We start from the raw sequence: 12,653 nt of genomic DNA, 5'->3' as shown, positions 1-12,653 counted from the left end.
CACGTCCATCCTGGCAGCCCAGCGCTGCACTTCTTGTCCCGTAAAATGGGTACCCTTGTCACTTTCAATGACTTGGGGGCACCCATAGAGGGCGCACAGCTGTGTAAGGGCGACCACTGTATACCGCTGATCCGCAGCCGGACAGGGCCAAGCAAACATCAACCCCGTAGCAGTGTCCACTGCTGTAAATGCGTATATCGCATTGCAGGCCTTAGGCAGGGGTCCAATGTAATCCACTTGCCAGTGAGTGAGGGGCACCCTCCCTCGCGTAATCTGCTGTGTCTCCCAGGGGAGCCTCCGCCTTTGGGGGCTGTCCTGGGCACAGATGGCACAGTCATAGCAGGCATCTGCTATCTCCTGCCATTTCAAAGGCAGGCCCCCGCGTCTGCTCACCTGCCACATGGTTCAGCTTCCGGCGTGCTGCAATTTCCTATGCAGCCAGTGGGCCACATCTGTGGCAGGAGCCCGTTCTAACCATCGGACCCGTGCTAGGGCGTCTGCTTCATCATTACCTGGGGACACTAAGGGGGAGTGACCTGTGACATGCATTAAGGTCACCTCCTTTCTCTGCCCTAGATCCCAGAGGTCCTGCCACATGGCTTGACCCCACAGTGGACGGTGTCCCACCAACCAGTTTTGGTGTTTCCATGTAGGGAGCCACAACGTTAGGCCCCGGAACACCGCCCAGCTGTCAGTGCAAATAACTAGGGGCCCAGGCTCGTGGCTGATTACCATCCACACAGCCCGTAATTCAGCCCACTGGCTACTCTAGCCTGTCCCAGTATCAAACCAAATGGTGTCTGTTTTGGGCTGCACACCAATAGCCGTCCAAACAGCTGCAGCCCCTTGGCTAGAACCATCGGTAAACCAGGCATCCTCACGTACTGGGGACTGTCCTTCTTTGTAGGGCGAGGGCTCCAAGTCCTCCCCTCTAGGCAGAGCACTTGGCTCAGCCTGGGCTACAAGCTCCACAGGACCCAGGACCTGTTGTAGCGCTGTGCTCAAAGGGCTTGAACTAAGGGTGCTACGTTGCTCCAAGTAGGCACCCCACTTGGCGAGGGTGGTGGTCTGTGCCACCCCCTTTTTGGGTCCCTGGGTCCATGTACGGACCCACCCCTGGACAGGATACGTTGTTCGAACCAACACGCGTGCCGTTCCTGTGATGGCTTCTGTGGCCACTAGGGCTGCATACACAGCAGCCAGCTGTTTCTCTATTAGAGAATAGCGAACCTCTGCTCCTTTCCATAATTGGGACCAAAATCCCGCTGGCAACCGGAGACCCTCCTGCCATTGCTAGAGGCCCCATCCGTACCCATCTTGGGTTACATGAACATCAAGTTCAAATGGGCGGCTGGGGTCCACTACTTGCAGAGCCTGTGCCTGCTGCACTGCCCGTTTCGTGGCAATGAAGTCTTGCTCTATAGCCTCAGTCCAATCCCATGAGGCCCCCTTTTTTATCATATTGTACAAGGCCCTTGCCATTTGTGCTAAATGGGGTACAAACGCCCGCCAATATCCTAGCAGACCCAAATACGTCTGCAGTTGAGAGACCTTGGTCGGCCGGGGAAAGGCTTGTATCTTATCAATGATTGCCTCAGGTATAACCTTTGTCTTATCCGACCACACAACACCCAAAAACTTGACGGATAAGCCAGGGCCTTGGACTTTTTCCTTATTCACTGCCCAGCCGCGTGACTTCAGGTGGTGGAGAAGAGAGGGAGCTGCTTTCTCTAAATCAGAAAGATAATCTGAGGTTAACAGAATGTCATCAACATAATGAAACAAGGCCACAGAGGATGGGTGATCCCACTGTGCCAAATCCTGGGCCACGAGCCCGTGGCAGATAGTGGGGCTGTGCAAGTATCCTTGCGGAAGGACTTGAAAAGTCCACTGCCGCCCATCCCACGTAAAAGCAAACTGCTCTTGACACTCGGGTGCAATGTCAATGGAGAAAATAGCATTGGCCAAGTCCACTACATAGTGATATGTCCCCAGGTGGACAGTCAGACGATCCATCAAATCGTGAATTGAAGGCACTGCAGTGTGCAAAGGTGGCGTCACCTTATTTAACTCCCTATAGTCCACAGTCATTCGCCAGGTCCCATCTGGCTTCTTGACAGGCCATACTGGGGAGTTAAAGGGACTGTGCGTTGGCCTCACAATATGTGCCTTCTCCAATTCCAATATTGTACGACCAATCTCCTCCTGTCCTCCTGGCAGGCGGTACTGTCGCATTGTAACCACGCTCCAGGACTGTGGCAACACTTGAGGAGGGTGGTGAGCATGTCCGCGTGTCACCGCTTTCACCACCCGGATCCGGAGACGGAACTCTCCTACCGATGTCTGTAAACTGAGGCCATGTAGCACGTCCACCCCTAGAATATACTCCGGAATGGGGGAGACATAAACCTTGTAGGTACGAGGAGGAAGCCTTCCTATACCCAGTGGTAAGGAAACGGCTTTCATAGTCACAGTTTTCCCCTCGTAGCCATCAATGCAGATTGCTGGTCCAGGGAACAGTTCTGGATTCCCATAAACGAGACTGCAGTCGGCGCCAGTGTCAACTAGAGACAAAACCCTCTGTACATTCGAAGGGGACCAATGTATGGACAGTTCCACGTGGGGCCTCTGGTCCCTGCTCGTCCCTCTGACCGGGTACCTAGGCCCCACCCCTAATCAAGCTGAAAGGAGTCGGCCTCAAGCAGCTGCATGAAGTCCTGGAGGGACACGGGTCGCACGTTCCCAGACTCCTCCTTTATGCTTCTCCGGAATTGTTGTTCCGGACGCAACTGTTTCCAAAGTTCAAGCAGGAGTGCATTGGGTTGTCGGTCTATTTTCTTCCTATCGACCCCTGCTGCCACGAGATCACGCCACATCTGTGCGTGTTACTCTCTGAGGCCCGCGACCTCGTCCCTTTACCTTTGGTTTGGGCTTCCAGGTCTCAACTGTGCGGACCTCCTGTCTTAACTTCCTTCGCCTCCGGCTTTCAACATCCCCTAGGGTGGCCATGGCAGTTGTAACTTCATGGATCCGTCGCCCTACATACGGTGTAAGAATAGCAACCAAGGATCCAACAGCACTCACAGGTGCAGTATCCAACACCAGATCTCTCATGCTGGCAGTAAACAGCTCGTCATCTGGGCCCTGCATGTTGAGGTTAAAAATAGCATGTCTCATACCCATTTCACGGATTATTTGCGTAAGTTCTGTATATGACTGCCAGTGACTCACAGTGTCTGGCAGCTCGCCAGCCTGTTCCCATACGGTGTGTACCGCAGCCGTGAGCCACGCCATTAGAGATGGTTGCCCTGGTTGTTGCCAATCTATGGAAGTTTTGTAACCTTTGTCGCAGGGACAGATGCACTGTCACGAAGGCTAGCTTTTCCATCTCGCCTGGGGAGCAGAGAATGCTGTCTGCTCCCTCATCCCATAAACGTAATAGCCAAGCCGAGACTGCCTCTCCAGGGCGCTGTCTATACCGCCTCCCCAGCTCCTGCACCTCAGTGGGAGTGTAAGCGGTGTAGGTCGTGAACTCAGTCACAGCTGGGTTGCCGGCAGCAACGCCCCCGGGGCCCAAAGGTTGCTCACGTTTTACCCTTTGCTTTAAGATTGGCCGGGCTTGGGGGTTGGGAGCTACATTGTCTCCACTCGCTTCCTCCGCCTCTGCCTCAGAGTCTCCACCTTGGGGCCCCTGTTCTAACAGGCGGACCCGGCTTCCAGCGCTTCCAACCGGGACACCTGGTCCGGCACCTGGACCATTTCATTAAGCCCATTTTCCGTGTTGAGACTCAAGGCCGTGAGGAACATCCAGCCCATGCGGCCGGCTGTAGCCTTCTCCTCCTCTGGCAACCGCTCAGCCAGAGCCTGCAGGGCCCTCTCCACACTGGCCGGAGAGCCGTCCATGTCCTCCCCCCTTTCCTTGGGGGTCCAACTCCTGAGAACAGTGGCCACCGGACACCATACACTGTGTGGGGGCCACACGTCCTTCTGCCCAGAGTCAGACGCCATTCTTACCTGGTCGGAATCTTGCTCACCGTGCCAGGTGTCTGATTGGGTGGAGGCCTCCTTGTAAGATGTCCACCACCCTCGGATCCTAAGGCCGCAGCAGCTCAACAAAAAGAGGACAACGCCTTCTATGGCCAAGAAGGTGGTGTGCCAGCTGGAGGCTTGAGTCTCCCAGGCAGACCACGCCTCCCGTTCCCAGTGTCGCTCCTCATGGGCCTCCTGAAGCTGGGCTCTCACATGCACAAACTGCTCCACCATGCTTCGGTAGGTTTTGGCCGGCACCGTACCCTGCTCGCTGCGCCATTTGTTGTGCGGGGCGGCCTGCGGGGTGTCTGGTCCTGCTCCCCACATAAGAACGCAGGATATGGTGAGGTCAAAAAGGAACACCCATGGAGCCATAGGTAGGGGAGTCATACCACTATGGTCTCACTGGAGGCTGGGCCCACCGGACGCGCGATCTGCCGTCAGCCTTTCTGCCAACCGACCGACGACTCTCCTCCACTCTCCTCGACTCTGTTCCTCTCCTCTCTTCCGCTCTCCTCGGCTCTCCTCTTCCACTTTCCTCGGCTCTGCTCGGCTCCTCGGCAATCCTCGGCAGTCCGCGGCAGTCCTCGGCTCTCCTCCGTAGCCGCAGCAGTTATACCAGCGGCCAATCGGCTAACCGGCCACAGCCAACGGCCAATCAGCCACAGCCGACGGCCATCCACCACCCGAGCCAGCACCCTTCCACATGAGGCCGAGAGCCTGTAAACTACTCTCTGGGGCTCTGTCCCCACACCCCATATGACACCCTGCATGACACATGGCACAGTGAGCAGGGTACGGTGCCGGCCAAAGCTCTCCGAAGGGTGTGGGAACAGTTTGTGTATATGAACACTCAGTCTCAGGAAGACCAGTAGGAGCGGCTGCTGGAGAGCTGGACCCCTGTGGAGGGGTGGGAAGACATGGACGGTTCACCAATCAGCATAGGACAGAGAAAGCGAAGGTCATTGCGGCCCTGTGGGCTGAGAAGTGCTTGCTGAGGCAGCCCAGGTAGCCCAGGTGCAGGACTTGTAGTCCAAGGAGGAAACGCTTGCTGGGTCCTCAGTGGAGGATGTGGGTGAAGTCAAGGTCATCCCTCACCCCCAGGTTGGGGAAGACTTGGAGCCCTCACCCTGCAGGGAGGGCATACATTGTGAGGCTAACGTACAGCCCTGGCGAATGACTGTGGATTATGGGGAATGGGCTCTATCCTTAATTTAATGGACCGCTTGACTGTTTGCTTGGGAACGTACCACCATGTAGTGGAACCGGCGGATGTTTGCTTTCGTGTCTTGATCAGCCACCGTCGAGAATATGTGAGAACCCTGGCTGTGCCCAGAGAGGGTGGCAGTGCCCTGAGAGGCCCTGGCTGTGCCCAGGGAGACTGGTGGTACCCTAAGAAGCCCAGGAAGTCTAGCTGTGCCCAGAAGGACTGGTGGTGCCCTGAGAAACCCTGGCTGTGTCCAGGATATTGAATTCATCTCCAGGCACCTCGCACAGGGCCCTTTGCGGAAGACTCTTGTCGCATAGATTGTGAGGCAAAACCCTGTAGGGGTGGAGTGTGGGGAGAGACCCAGGAGTGCAGTTTCCAGGCTCTCGCCCTCACGTGGAAAGGTGCTCACTCAGATAGTAAATGGCCATCGACTGCGATTGGATAGCCATCAGCTGTAGCTAGTTGGCCATCAGCTGTAACCAGTGAGCCATTGCCCACTAATATAACTGCCGTGGTTACGCTAGCAGAAAAGGCGGGGCTAGCAAGAAGATGGTGGCTGAGTTAGCAAGTGCTAGCTGTGAGATTACAGTTAGCACAGTGGATTGCAGTTACCAGGGCGGATAACAGCTAACAAGTGGGGTTGGTTGGTTGACAGAGAAGCGAACAGTGGGTTGCAGGTCGTGTGGATTCTGTTTCCTGTGTCTCCTACCCAGCCGACAGTGAGACTATAATGGTATGACTCCCCTATCTATGGCTCCATTGGTGTTTCTCTTTGGCCTCACCACATTCTGTGTTCTTATATGGGGAGCGGGACTAGAGACCCTGCATGACAATTCCAAAAGCCACCCCACTACTGCATTCACAGACCAGAAGTTGGGCTGCATATTTGTGGGAGGGTGTTTCAGACACTCAGTTTGGAAAAGGCAGACCGAGGTTTCCCAAATAACACATTATTTTTATTCATATAGTTGTGGGGTTAGCAATTTTTCCTACATCATCTGCCAAGATTCTGAGCCTCCTCCCTGAAGCTCAAGAAGCGATGCTGGCCTATAGTGGTGGTTCCTTCGGACAGAAGAAGGCGAGTCATCTGGTGCCAGTTCTCCAGATGTGACCCCCGAGCCAAAGGAAGTCAGATGGGAGTTCTGCCCGACTGCAGCATCCTCGGCTCTCCTTTCCACGTTTTCTGTTCTCTGTGTCACGTGTGCTCATACTCTGAATACACACACACACATGCATGTGCACATATGTGCACACACACAGTCACATGTACACACCCCTTGGGAAAATAGCAGAGACAGATATGGTGCACAGAGCCCAGAAGGGAGGGCAGAGGGTTGGGTTTGAACACAAAGGCAGTTTGCCCAGGCTGCCCCCGGGGGGACCAGGCTCAGGGAGGTGAGTCCCAGGTCCCCACCCGCCAGCTTGACACCATTGGGTTAGGAGCTTCATCTGAGGCCCAGTCTCTTCTCCAAAATGAGGATAACAGTATCTACTCGGGATTTTTTTGGCTTTTGAAAATTAAGTGAACTGATATACACTAAAATTCTTTGTAAATTGCAGTGCCATGAAGAATCATATAGGAGTGAAGGAAAAGGAAAATGTGTATCCTATGTTCACCTATCAAAATATTGTCACCTGTGTTTTTTTTTTGTTTGTTTGTTTTTTTTTATTGGGGAAGGGGAACAGGACTTTTTTGTTATTGTTTATTGGGGATCAGTGTGTACTTCCAGGCCTTTTTTTCCAAGTCAAGTTGTTGTCCTTTCAATCTTAGTTGTGGAGGGTGCCGTTCAGCTTCAAGTTGTTGTCCTTTCAGTCTTAGTTGTGGAGGGCGCAGCTCAGCTCCAGGTCCAGTTGCCGTTGCTAGTTGCAGGGGGCATAGTCCACCATCCCTTGCGGGAGTCGAACTGGCAACGTTATGGTTGAGAGGACATGCTCCAACCAACTGAGCCATCCGGGAGCTCAGCGGCAGCTCAGCTCAAGGTGCTGTGTTCAATCTTAGTTGCAGGGGGTGCTGCCCACCATCCCTTGCGGGACTCGAGGAATTGAACTGGCAACCTTGTGATTGAGAGCCCGTGCTCCAACCAACTGAGCCATCTGGGAGGCAGCTCAGCTCAAGGTACCGTATTCAACCTTAGTTGCAGGGGGCACAGCCCACTATCCCATGTGGGAGTCGAACCGGCAACCTTGTGGTTGAGAGGACGTGCTCCAACCAACTGAGCCATCTGGGAGCCAAGCGGCAGCTCAGCGCAAGGTGCCATGTTCAATCTTAGTTGCAGAGGGTGGAGCCCACCATCCCTTGCGGGACTCGAGGAATTGAACTGGCAACCTTGTGGTTGAGAGCCCACTGGCCCATGTGGGAATCGAACCAGCAGCCTTCGGAGTTAGGAGCATGGAGCTCTAACCACCTGAGCCACCGGGCTGGCCCTTGTCACCTGTTTTTAACCACGGGTAAAAAGTTAAAGCTCTACAATGAAAACACATGACTCTATCTAAAGCCAGTGTTGCCACTGTCACCCCTGCGTGTCACCTGGTGTGTATGTGAGGGGGAGAGAGGGAAGGGGCTACACAGGCCTGGGAATCCTGGGCTGATTGCAAAGCACAGTTTCAGTGCTCAATAACACGGTCAGAAGACTAACAACTTATCTTTATTTAAAATTTTGACATTTTGCTTATCATGGATACATTGCATTAATTTTGAAATACTGCATTAAAATAATATTCATCTTGCTTACTGCCTTCTTTGGCACCCCTTCCATTCTGCATGTGAGGTGAGAGCCTGCCCTGCTTCCCCAGCACAGCCCAGCGACCTGGAAATGAGTATCACTCACTGTTGCTGTGTGTGGTTCCAGGCAGTCGTCTGTGGCTTTTGGCCACTTGTTTGTTCCTCCCCACAGGCCCAGCCTGTAACACCACACGTCTGTTGTAAAGTGTGTAAAGAAGTCAGAGACCCGGTCCTTGATGTCAAGGGCCTTCCAGTCAGTCTGAGGAAGCAAAACAGACACCTTCTGAGGACAGCTTGAGCTGCTGAGTTACACACAACAGCACGGTACATACTGTTGTGACTTGTCAGAATTCAGGACGAAGAGATACTTGCAGGAGACACACCCTCTCCAACAGGCTCATCAGTGTGACCCTTAAGGGAAATAAAAGTCTGGCTGAGTACAGAGAAAGGAGAAACGTTTTCAGAGGAGCATTGCACGGGCCTAGAGGCTTACATTCTTTTGTTGGGCCCATGGGGTAGATCTCATTTCAAAGTCACCTAGATGTACGGACCCTATGGTGTCAGTTTTCTCTCTCTCAAAAGAAGGGCTCAAACCCCACCATTTGCTCCTGAAAACTCATACCAGCTGACAGTTTTTGATCATTTTCGCCATTTCCTCACCAAACCTTAACATGGGTCTTAATGACATGTTTTTTTTTGTTGTTGTTATTGGTTTATTTTTGTTTTTTGTTTTTTTTTACCACACACACACACACACATACACACAAAAGACAAGGTCATCAAAAACAAGGAAAGTCTCAAAAACTGTCACGGCCAAAAGGAGCCTAAGGAGATGTGATGAGTAAACGTCATGTGGTGTCATGGGTGGCACACTGGAACTCAGTCAGAACATTAGATAAAAACTGAGGAAATGTGAATGGAGTGTAGACTTGAGTTAATAACAATGTTTCAATACTGGTTCATTAATACTTTTTGTTAATATCACTAAACTGTCGAGGGTACAGGAGGGCTCTGTACTGGCTAGGTAATTTTTCTATAAATTTAAAACTATTCTAAAATAAACTTTTTTGTTTATTAAAATGAGGTCTTCATGGTATAGTAAGATTAGAATCAGGAAGAGGCATAAAGGTAACAATGTGTCCCAAAGGTAACAATGTGTCCCTAAGATACCAAATGTCAAAGTCACTTGAACTCTTTTCTAAATGTTCCAAAGAGCACATTACCATCCCTTGAAATTAAGAACTCTGTTCTCATAGCACTCATAGTTTGGAGTTTAGAAGGAAATTAAAGCCAAGATAACCAATCTATCTCTTTCCAGCATTTCCCTGTTAATATTACTGGAGAATAATTTCATTAGAATTTTCAATGATTTTCTAGTTCTATCAATCCTGCAATCATTATTGCCTGCCATTCTTCTGCAAAGTAGAGCTTGCCTTTATCCACTGAAGCTGTTTGGGCCAGCGTGATGCAAAGATGACAGTCCTTTAATGACCTACAGATAAGCTGATTCTTTGTTGCAACAAATAATGAAAATGGAGGGCATCTCTCTCTTTCTCTTTGTCTCTTTCTTTTTTTTCTTTTTCCTTTGAATACATTTTTATTGCCTTAAATAACCTCTTCCTTGGGACCTTAAGGTTGCTTTCAAGTTCTCTGTTACAAAAGATGTCCTTATATAGAAATCTTAGCGTAGGCTGCTAATTATTTCCTCAGGATAAATATCTTGAAGCAAAATTGCTAGGTCAAAGGGTATGCTTGTTTGATTTTTTTTTTTATAATCTAGGTATTTTTCTATATTTTTAAATTTTATTAGTTTCAGGTGCACAAGACAAAGCAAAACTTAGACATTTATCATCTATATCCCTCACACTGTGTGAACCCCCCTCCCCCTATCCACTATCCCTCTGACATCGCACAGAGCCAATACATTTCCACTGTCTCTATTCCTAATGCTGTACTCCGCTTCCTGTAACAATATACATACGAATATATAAATATAAATATATATATATAATTATAGTTGGCATTCAGTATTGTTCAGCTTCAGGTGTACTGTGCAGAGATCAGACCACCTGAGGTGGTCTCCCAAATGGGACACATGTCCATCAGATACCCTACAACATCTTTACATTATTGATTACGTTCCCCAAATTAATTTTCAAAACCCCGTGGCCATCTTGTGGTTACCGACTATTTTCTAAACCTCTCACCTTCCCCTTATCCCCACCCCCTCACCCCTCTAGAAACCCTCAGTTTTTCCTCTATGTCCCCAAAACTGTTTCTGATTAGTTCATTCACTTATTCTTTTCTTTAGATTCCGCATATAAGTGAGATCATATGGTATTTGTCTTTTTCTGTCTGACTTATTTCACTTAACATAATGTTCTCTAGGTCCATCCATGTTGTTGCAAATGGTAAGATTTCTTTCTTCTCTATGGCTGCGTAATACTCCATTGTATAAATGTACCACAGTTTCTTAATCCAGTCATCTACCGATGGACATCTCGGTTGTTTCCATGTCTTGGCTATTGTGAATAGTGCTGCAATAAACATAGGAGTGCATAAAGATTTTTGAATTGGAGTTTTGGATTTCTCCGGATAGATACCTAGGAGTGGGATTGCTGGATCATAAGATAGTTCAACTTTAATGATAGCTTTGCTGGATAAAGCAACCTAGGTTGTAGGCCTTTGTTTTCCATCACTTTGAGTATCTCCTGCCACTCCCTCCTGGCCTGCAATGTTTCTGCAGAAAAGTCATTTGATAGTCTTATGGGAGTTCCCTTGTATGTAACCCTCTGTCTTTCTCTTGCTGCTTTTAGGATTCTCTCTTTGTCTTTAACCTTTGCCATTTTAACTATAATGTGTCTTGGTGTGGACCTGTTTGTGTTTATCCTGGTTGGAACTTTCTGTACTTCCTGGGCTTGTATGTTGGTTTCCTTCATCAGGTTAGGGAAATTTTCGGACATTATTACTTCAAATACGTTCTCAATCCCTTGTTTCTTCTCTTCACCTTCTGGTATTCCTATGACACACATGTTGTTGCGCTTGATGTTATCCCATAGGTCCCTTAAACCATCTTCATTGTTTTTTATTCTTTTTTCTTTCTGTTGTTCTGCTTGGGTGATCTCTGCTAACTTGTCTTCTAAGTCGTTGATTCGATCCTCTGCTTCATCTGACCTGCTGTTAATTTCTTCAAGTGAGTTCTTTATTTCGGTAATTGTGTTCTTTAGTTCTAACTGGTTGTTCGTTATGATTTCTACATCCTTCTTGATGTCCTCTCTAAGCTCCTCAAACATTCTTATCATCAGTGTTCTGAACTCTGTCTCTGATAAGTTGGTTACCTCTGCTTCATTTGGTTCCATTTCTGGAGGTCTCTTCTGTTCTTTTATTTGGGACATGTTTCTTTGTTTCCCCATTCTGGCTGACTCTCTGTGTTTGCTTCGATATATTAGGTAGATCCCCTGGAGTTCTTAGTTCTTGCTGGGTTATCTTATGTAGCATGTGTCCTTTATATTTAACTTGCACTACTTCGTTCTTCTCCTCTGCGTGTGCTCCAAAAGTGACTCTTGTGTTGTGTATATTGTCCTGTTAAAGAGTATTTGATTTTTTCTTTGTTGTTGTTTTTGTGCTTGGTGATTTGCTTTGTTCTGAAATTGCCCTACCAGGGCCCAGCTTAAGAGACACAGATTCAACATACCCAGAGGCCAACTCCAGACCAAACCAGACTACTACCGGGTTTGACCTACAAGTGACACACCCAGAGGGGATTCTTTACAGGCACAAGAGCCCATAGAGGCCAAACCACATTTAAGCGGCCAACCCTCACAGAGCAGAACACCCTGCGGTGGGCAGAGCCAAGTCTCACAACTAGTCAGCCTAGGAGTTAACCCCACCTACTCACAAACAACAAGCAATTAAAGATCAGACACATGTAAAAAACAATCGTCTTTGTCTCTTTCTTGATGATCATTATGAGTTCACAGATTTCCTTCATTTCAGAGATAAAGAAATAAAGCCCAGAGACGCTTCCTTTCCCAATGGTATGTGGCAGAGCCAGGACTTCCAGGCCAGTCTAAAACCAAAACCAAACTCCTACCCTTGCACTCTGCTGCTTTCCTATGATCTGTGCAGCTCACTTGGTTAATCCTAGATTCAGACACTTGAGTTACATTGTTTTGTGAATCCCTGCCTATCTCGGGATTTAATTTGCTCTTAATCATCCTTCTACTCTTTCCTGTTTTCAACACCAATCACGATAAAACAGAGAATAAAGCAAAACAGAAATCAAGAGACTCTGCTTTATCCAACATTATAGATCTTTCCCAAGCAGTGGCCCACACCTTTATCATTCATTTTTTTTCTATGAACAAAGCTATCAGTATCAGAAAGACAATTCAGAGAACTACAACTTTCAGATAAAATCCATTTTCTCTCTCCCTCCCGTTACTCCTACCCAAAAAGTCTCCATCGTGATCATAACAGTTCTGTGGGCTGCCCATTGAGTTCCTCCTCTCCTCCATTCTATCTAATGTTTTGAAGTCATGATACCATCCACATATTATAGTATCATACATGGTTCATGATACTATGATACTATGTGGTATCATACTATAGGTCCTACCTATTTCATCCCATTCTGTTCTAGAAGGAGGGAGGCAGGCTGGATACCTGGAATACTTTACTGTTTAAGTAAAA

The 12,653-nt window shown here is 48.9% G+C and overlaps 1 long non-coding RNA gene across 2 annotated transcripts in view; it reads right to left on the bottom strand.

Moving 5' to 3' along the window:
- LOC109459874 (uncharacterized) overlaps positions 1–12,653 on the bottom strand; it is a 79,901-nt gene that overhangs the window by 29,979 nt on the left and 37,269 nt on the right. Inside the window, exon 3 of one of the 2 annotated variants that reach the window (XR_012490737.1) lies at positions 7,960–8,372. The exons of the other annotated variant lie outside the window; for it this stretch is intronic. This is a non-coding gene — a long non-coding RNA (uncharacterized LOC109459874). Of the gene's footprint in view, positions 1–7,959; positions 8,373–12,653 lie in introns of those variants that run through there. 2 annotated transcript variants of the gene reach the window in all.

Source organism: Rhinolophus sinicus, linkage group LG12, assembly GCF_036562045.2.
Source record: "Rhinolophus sinicus isolate RSC01 linkage group LG12, ASM3656204v1, whole genome shotgun sequence".
Classification (NCBI taxonomy): domain Eukaryota; kingdom Metazoa; phylum Chordata; class Mammalia; order Chiroptera; family Rhinolophidae; genus Rhinolophus; species Rhinolophus sinicus.
This window is presented reverse-complemented; position numbering and strand designations above follow the sequence as displayed.